At 42.4% G+C, this 7955-nt stretch overlaps 1 protein-coding gene across 1 annotated transcript in view; it reads right to left on the bottom strand.

Annotated features, from left to right (window-relative positions):
• Positions 1-463: 463 nt before the first annotated feature.
• The window catches only part of LOC125766401 (leucine--tRNA ligase, mitochondrial), a 60113-nt gene continuing 52621 nt past the window's right edge, over positions 464-7955 (bottom strand). The window contains exon 6 of the transcript XR_007418661.1: positions 464-1176. The gene's annotated coding sequence lies outside the window, so the exon portion shown is untranslated. The remainder of the gene's footprint in view (positions 1177-7955) is intronic.

Genomic DNA, 7955 nt, shown 5'->3' with positions numbered 1-7955 from the left:
CAATGCAATACAATGGGACACGAAAGTTTACAGATTGTCTGGTTGTGGGTGATATGTTTTTTCTTCAATTGAAGCAAGAATAATAATAATCTGTGTTGATTTTCGATTTATCTGCAGCGCAATCATTAAGATAATATTATTATTTTCAAAAAGACATTCTTTTGCTAGACACTAAATTTCTATTGGTCAAATTTCATAATTATAGGTAGAATTTAATTAGTATCACAACTTTTAGCGATGATATAAGGGTAATAAAATTATTCCAAACGCATTGAAATAAAACAAACCGTATATTTTAGACTTTATTAGCAACTTTTTAATTATTAAACGCTTGTGCAATAAAATTCTGTTTAAGTGGAAAAGTGAAACAAAAAATAACAGTAAGTAATAGAAAACAAAATATAATGTTTAATTTCATTCACAAAACAAAAAAAGAATTATTAAAGAGGAAAAACCAAGTGTAGAAAGCAGAGTTGTAAAGAAGAGCTACCATAGAAGACCGTTCACAACAGAAACAACAAACGTAAAACATATTCTAAATAAAACATGACAGCTTTCCAAATATAAACTTGAAGCCAACGGAGAGATCAAACATAAATTTCTCGATGAATGAATGACACGGAACAATATCGAAGCTATTTCGAGCATCCCTACCTAATGACAACCCTCTTTTAGCGATACATCACGTGATGGCGTATCATCAACTCCTCAGCACAATGAGTGGACAGCGAGACCGACACGCTTTTGCTAACTGTCAATGCTTCTTACAGGCTTCCTATTTGTATACCTGCTCCATTTCTCGCTCGACATAATTACATTAGCTCACACTGTCCTCCGAGGACCTCATTTGTACCTATCCATGCCCAAAAAACAAAACTTCCTCATCTTTACTGCCAAATATCTCAATTGCATTTCGTTGCGATTTTGTTGATTTCTTTATCCACTTGTGTACACACTTTGTACACACTCATTGTTGTTGTTCGTACGTCCTCAACTTCCTGTACCTTCCATCTCAGGCAGATTCTTTTGTTTTATTATCTACCCACCCCACACCCATTCCTTTGTAGTTACTTTTGTACCTTTTTCATCAACAGGTTCACCGCCTACCATCGGGTGAGGCCATCGCTGCTCCATCCTGAATTGTGGAAGAAAACATCCCCCAGCCATGCCACTTGTCTGATAGGGAAGAGAGTGAGAAAAGAAGAGACAAAAAACATCAACAAAAACACGCAGTACACCTCGTTCGCTTGATTGAAGGGAGCTTGAATGCTTGATACACGAAACAAACAAACAAACAAAAAGAAAGCCCCAGAACACGACAAACGGTATGGCTCATCAACGTCTTACCTTTGCCGGATGGTTCTTTCCGCTTCCATTTCCATTTCCCCTTTTGCCCCGTCACACGCATTGTATTATTGCGATGATATTGTCAGCGTGCGGCAGGTTCATAAATAATAGAACGTAAAATGAAATGAAATCGACGCCCGGCCGAGAAACGATATGTTTCTTACCAACGGTCGCCCGCACGGGCACGACAGACGCGATTGTGCACAACCCATTTCCACCGTTTTCCGCCCGCCATGCTGCCATGGACCCAGCAACAACGGGGAGGCATTGTCAACATTTGTTCTACCCATAGATTCCCGCTCATCCGTTACGGAGTGCTTCGAGTGGTGACGGAGTACGCGTACGAACAGCAGAGCAACAAAAACCTTTTCCCGAAACACCCGAATGGAAAGTCACCCGGGAAGGAAAGTGATCTGAGCGATAAGTCGTCTTGCGATAACCATCTGGCGCAGACTTATCCTTGCCGAGCAGTGGAAAGCGACGACGGCGGTGACAAAAACGAAAGGAAAGGATACATTTTGCCTGACGGAATCAAATCGTGCCAGTACGGTTCCGTTCGTTCGGTTGTTTTTTTTGTCCATTTTCTTTCCATCGTCCACCGAAGCAAATCTACCGGTAGCATGGATGAGGTGAATTTTCCAATGCTACACGTGTTTTTGTCAGAATTTCGCGTGCTTCTAACCCATTTTCTTCCTTCTATTATGTTCGTGTTTCTATTCTCTTTCTTACACACATAAACACACACATTCACAATGTTGTGTTTTTTTTATTTACCAGGTGAATAACCAGGCGTCTCCATCTGCAGTCGATTCTCGTGTGTGTTACAAAAAAAAACATACTGATAAAGACGCTAGTCCAGCTAGTGGCCGGAAAAATAGGGCAAAACTTAAATAAAACATTCCTCTTGTATCGTGACACGGTTCGTCTCTTTGCTCTAGCAAACATTCTGAGGGTGGCGAAAAAAACCCCTACCTCCAAACGAAACCGGTAGTTTACTTGTTACGTTTTTAGTTCGTACAAAGATTGTGCCCGGTAGTGTACGTTCCGTTTCTGGGAAAAGTGAAATGAAACATCCCGCTCGCCAACCGCAAACGCAATTTTGTGCAAGCGAAAAGAAAGCACAAAGCAATGAGCATATTACCGCCGGTATTACTCGCACCGGAAGCTGTCTCCTTTCGGTAAGGTTTTTTTTCTGTATCCCTTTGACCACTTCAACCACCTGTCCGTAAAGCGGAAAAGTGTGTAGTTTTCCCTTTTTTTCGTTCGGTATCAATTTACCAAGAAAGTATATGCAACAAAAAAAAGCGAAACTACAAGCTGAATAGGAGAAAATATAACGAAGGTGAATTATTCAGATCCATTTCCTTTCGGTTGCCATTTGACTTTCGAATGCTGGCCAGTAGTCAAGCTAAAGGCACGCAAAGCACTGAAGACGGAAGATTCAAGGAAAAATTCAATTGCAATTTCATGAAACCGTAAGTAGCTTAAGCTACCCTTTTACTTTGTAATTAACTTGACTGGAAGTTTTGATATTTAAATATTATTATTTAGTTTGAAAATAGTTAATTAATCGTATTAATTGGATCAGAAGAGATATAATGAAAAAAACGCGAAAAAAATATATTTAAAAAAATATTAAAAATACATGTACAACATCAAGATGTTGAGATAGAGTATAATTGATTGGGAAAATCTTTTTTTGTACCTAATCGATACTTACTAATAATATACTCCTGAGCATCCACTTCCTATCGGTAAGAATAGAAATAAACTCTTCCATAATGGATTACATCTATGATACGTGTTTGTCGTTACATCCTCAAACAACATGCCGTCGCAATCATGAGTCATCCGATATATCTCTTACAATTACCCATCTTCCAATGTAAAAAAATAAAATAAACGAAAACAGCTAACCAAAATACCAAAATAGCACTAGACTAGTCATTCTCACTCACTCATCCCGAATTCAATTTACAAGCCCACCCATTTATGCTCCAACGTGGAGACCGCAATGGCGAAGGAATTTGGCTCGTTTTATGCTTCGGTTTTTTTTCTTTCTCGTTTTGCTTCACTTTTTGCTCATCCCACGACTCGTTTATGTTTTTGCACGCGCATTTCGCACGGCAGACGGTAAACGCTTGCCTAATAAATTGCTAAATAACTTCAGCGATCACTTCACCTCCATCCCACCCAAAAAGGGCCATGGCATGACTGCAGCCCACGTGCCGGCTGTGTTAGTAGAGCCGGTGCGTCACGAAATTGATATCATCCAATGCGGGGTGGTACACAAAAAAGGTGGCGTAAAATTGAGCACATCTCCGAAGAAATGTGTACGCTCGGTTGAGAAGAATTTAAAGTAAGAACAGAAAAGAGACACTGCGGCGCAACAGTGGATACGGAGGCGAAGGACACTGCGTTACTCCTTATCCACTTTTTCGCCTCCTGCTCCTGGGCTCGGTGGCTCGCAAAGGAACCGTCGCACAACGTGTACGTGTGGTGGGATACGAAGCGTTAGCATCGTGACACTCTGGGCACCACACTTCAAAGTGATTTAATTTAACGAGAAACCGAGTGCTCTTCGTGAAAAGGCGAATAATAAAGCACAAGAACAGCAACAACTCCACGCTGCACGATTTCCTTTGCTTGCTGCTATCCACCGCCAGATGGCGCAGCCAAACACAATGAAGCAAAAGAACGCACCACCTTATTCCGTTTTGTCGTGCACCACCGGAAACTATAACAAGACTCGCTGAACGCCGCATCCACGCCACGCACCTTCCCTCGGCTTGCGCGACCAAATCGAACAACGTTAGCACCGGTTTTACCCGAACGAAACCGATGGACACCTTCCAGTCCGCCCGCTGTGCCGAAAAAAAGGGAACCGCACCGGGCAAGATATTGTCGCGTCTTCTTCATTATGCAAATTTATTCACCCTCGACGAGCGATCGACAAACGGGGCACGTTTTTTCACGTCGGCGACGTTTGGCGATCCGTGGAAAAGTGTTTGTTTCTGGTATGCCTATTATTACAATAAGCCTTCCTTCGCCAGTTTCGCTCTCTCGCCAGTCCTTTCCCTTTCTGCCACCCTCAAAACCTCTCGCCCCGCTGCGCCAACATTTCTTTGCCATGTGGCGAGAAATCATTTATCATGCGCTCTCTTTCTGTCCTTCTTATTGATCATCGTCTACAGCCGACAGCATAGTTTCCGCACCGTTTCCCGTCCACGTTTCGGGTAGGTCTTCGGGGCTGACCTCGAAGGGCCGCTTAATGTGCCACAATTTGCACAATAATGGCCTCGGCATCCTTGGCGACGGGTTGAGAAAGGCATCCCTTAAACACCGAGTGATGATGGTTGGCGTCTACTGATTGGCGTATAAAAATGACAGTTGGAAGATTTTTCAAGTAAGTAGAAAATTTTTTGAGCATGATTTAAATCGTTAAAAATGTAACACAATAAAATAGATATTCGGAGAAGATTAAAAAAACTCTAAAAAAGAGTAAATAGAAATTAAAAGAGGAAAAAAAATAAAAACATAATATTTGGCCTCAATAAAATCATAACAATTCACTATGCATAACAAACTGAACAGAAAAAATAGAAAAATTATTGTGATATTCTACAACATAGCAAATATAACAAATACCCACTAAATCGCATTTGTGGTGCATTTGTCTTAGCAAAGTTAAACACTCCACGAACCGCGTAGCAAAACTTTTTCCAAATCTTCCATTTACAGCTTTTAAATTATTTGTAGCCTTTTTGAAGTGAATTTACTAGATTCTAACCAACCGTCCATCCGCTTTCGCCCTTGAATCGAGGGAAGGAAATGTTGTTTGACTTGTTGTATTTGTTCCTTAGTTTTCTTTCCATTTTCAAGTGGAACTACGCAGACGGAAACGAATCCCAGCACGAACGAAGTGATCAAACCAACGCAAAGTGCGCGCCATAATCGGTGAGCGTAATGAAAAATTTACTTACACTACCACCCAGGCCCGGAATCTTGTTTATCCGGCATATCCGCTAAGTAATGCAACTTCAGCTTCTTCGTACACTTCCGACCGAAACCATGTCATTATTTCCGCTCGCGCGTAGATGCGCGTCCATTAAAATATAATGAGACAAGACGAATGGCGCTGCATTGCTGCACGTTAACGTTTACGCTGCAGCACACAGCATTCCTGGTACCGAAGTACGTATACTTTGATCTGTTGGATGGACAGATACAGTCAACGGACCCCTTTTTTAAAAAACGAACGAAGTGCTCGGTGGGTTTTAAAATCTACCAAGTGGACATGGTTGTTAATGCGGCAACGATTTGGTTTGCTGCTCGGGATTTCCTCACGAGCCTCACGCGTACAAAACTTCTGGGTGTTCTGGAAATGCCTTTTTTTCTTACCGCTGTACCTTACTTCCCATGATGGTGCTTCATTTATTTTAACTTCTTAAGGTTCGTTCATTTCTACCGCTTCTTGCCGCCCTGTTCCTTGCTGGTGTACGTTTGTTTTGTAAAACTTTCCATCCCCGTCCGAAGGATGTGTGAAAATCTTGACCAAACGAAATTGTTTGCATCCGGTGGTGCATTCAGTGTGCACTAGGTACCAGCACTTTGCCAGCCAACAAAGTGCACCGCACTGCAGTGTGCAGTGTGAGTTTGCGGTGATTTGAATTAGATGAGTGGCCCCTAACGGAACCATTATCCTACGCCCCCTTCCTAATCCCCTTCCCAACTGTCCCGGTTTTCCCCGTGAGCCAGGTTGTTTCCCCGGAAAAGTGAAGTGCATCCACTTCGACTACCCTATTGTGAGCTAATTCTTGCCCCGCTTGTACTTTAGAGACGGGTTTCTTCTACTGGTACCATGATCATCGACCGAAGTGTGTGTGTGTGTGTGCGCACACGAACGATATGGCCCTACCATCACACTTTGCACACCGAAGATTGTCCTTAACGTGCCACCCGGGCCACCACTACTGTGCCCATACGGAAGAGTGTTAATGCGGATGCGGAAGTGGCACATTTAAAATTCATAGTGTCGCAAAAATTGACACCATTTGGGTGGGTTGTTTGGTTTGGTTGTTTTGTGTCAGGATGCGATGGATCGGCGCTGGTGGTAACAACACAAACACTTTTTCTTACAAGAAAGTGGTGGTCCTTCCTATCGTACAGTGGTGCCTAAAAATCTAATATAGCTAAAAATTTCGAATGATTATTATACATTAAAACACCAACAATAAGTTAAAAATACATTAAAAACACAAAACTGAAAAATCATTATTCAAACGCCTAACAGCACGCAACACGCATTACACGAAGGTATTATTATTTTGTTAATATTTTTGAATATGCATCAATTATATGCAAAATGTGTTAAAATAAGCCATTTTAATCGACTTTTAAAAAATCTGTATACACTTATATATTTATGACATCCACTGTAACATAAACCTAACGCAAGTGCAACCATCCCTACGCAGATCGGGCAATTGGGCACCATCAGCAACGACATCCGTGCTCAAGGAAATCGGCCGGAAGTTGACTGCATACAGGCAACCATCCGTCAAACCATGCCTGGATTAATGATTCCTTCCCTTTCTGCACCTCTTTGCCACTCCCCTCGTTGTGTCCCCCCTCCCCCCTTCATTCCATTCACCACCAACCCGCTGCATCACAATCTTTGAGGGAAACCTGCACCAACAAGTGGTATTTACATTAATTGTTGGATAATTAATTTGCATTTAATAGCAGACGAGGGACACTTTGCTTCCCGGCTCGGCAGCACGCGAATGGAGGTGTCGCTAAGATGTGGCACCATGTGCCGCATTAGCAAGATCTCTTAGAGCCGAGTCCGCCCGGTACACCAGCCATGATTGATGAAGACACTCCACCACCGGGAAAGGACTTCACGCCCGGAAACCCCTTAAGGATCGCCGTTAAGTGGAAGGCATGAAAGCACCTTCAAGTGGGTACTAGGTGTGTGTATGTGTGAGTGCGTGAATATGTTTACTGGGAAGTAGGCTCCTTACAGTACGATGTGTGAGCGAGACAGTGCACACTAGGCATGGTTGGTGCGCAATGCTTCACTCCATACGGAACGATGGTAATTCACAATGTCCTTGGAAGCGACAATTTCTTCCTTCCGTTGGGCCTTAAGAGTGTCTTGGCAAACTGAAATTTTGATCCTTCTTCTGTACTATTGCTCAACCAGTATGTGGACATGAACACAACAACAGGACCAACCTTCAATGGATAACACCCACCGTGGGTGGAACCGTCCGTACCAGCTGTTTACCCTTTTGTACAATATTTCCTACTTTCGGTTCTCCGTTTTTGTTCACTTCTCGTAAAGCAAACGTTTGATGAGTTTCGTTCCTTTTTTTAGCTGCTTTCTGTGATAGCAATTGTGACGCCATTGTTTGGCGTGCCTGTTTATGTATTCTTAAAAATAAACCAGTTCATGAACGGTCCACTCATGGTGCTTTTGATTGCTGTAAAAAAAGGTTTTTGTTTCTTTTGAAGCATTTAATGAACCCAAATGGGATGAAGACTTATGTCAAGCACAAACCACTGTCTGTTAATTGCTTATTTTCGCGTACCGCTTATCGTCG

The sequence above is a fragment of the Anopheles funestus genome, chromosome 2RL, assembly GCF_943734845.2.
Source record: "Anopheles funestus chromosome 2RL, idAnoFuneDA-416_04, whole genome shotgun sequence".
In the NCBI taxonomy this organism is placed as follows: Eukaryota; Metazoa; Arthropoda; class Insecta; order Diptera; family Culicidae; genus Anopheles; species Anopheles funestus.
Note: the sequence above shows the minus strand (reverse complement) of the source record. Positions and strands in the feature narration are given on the sequence as shown.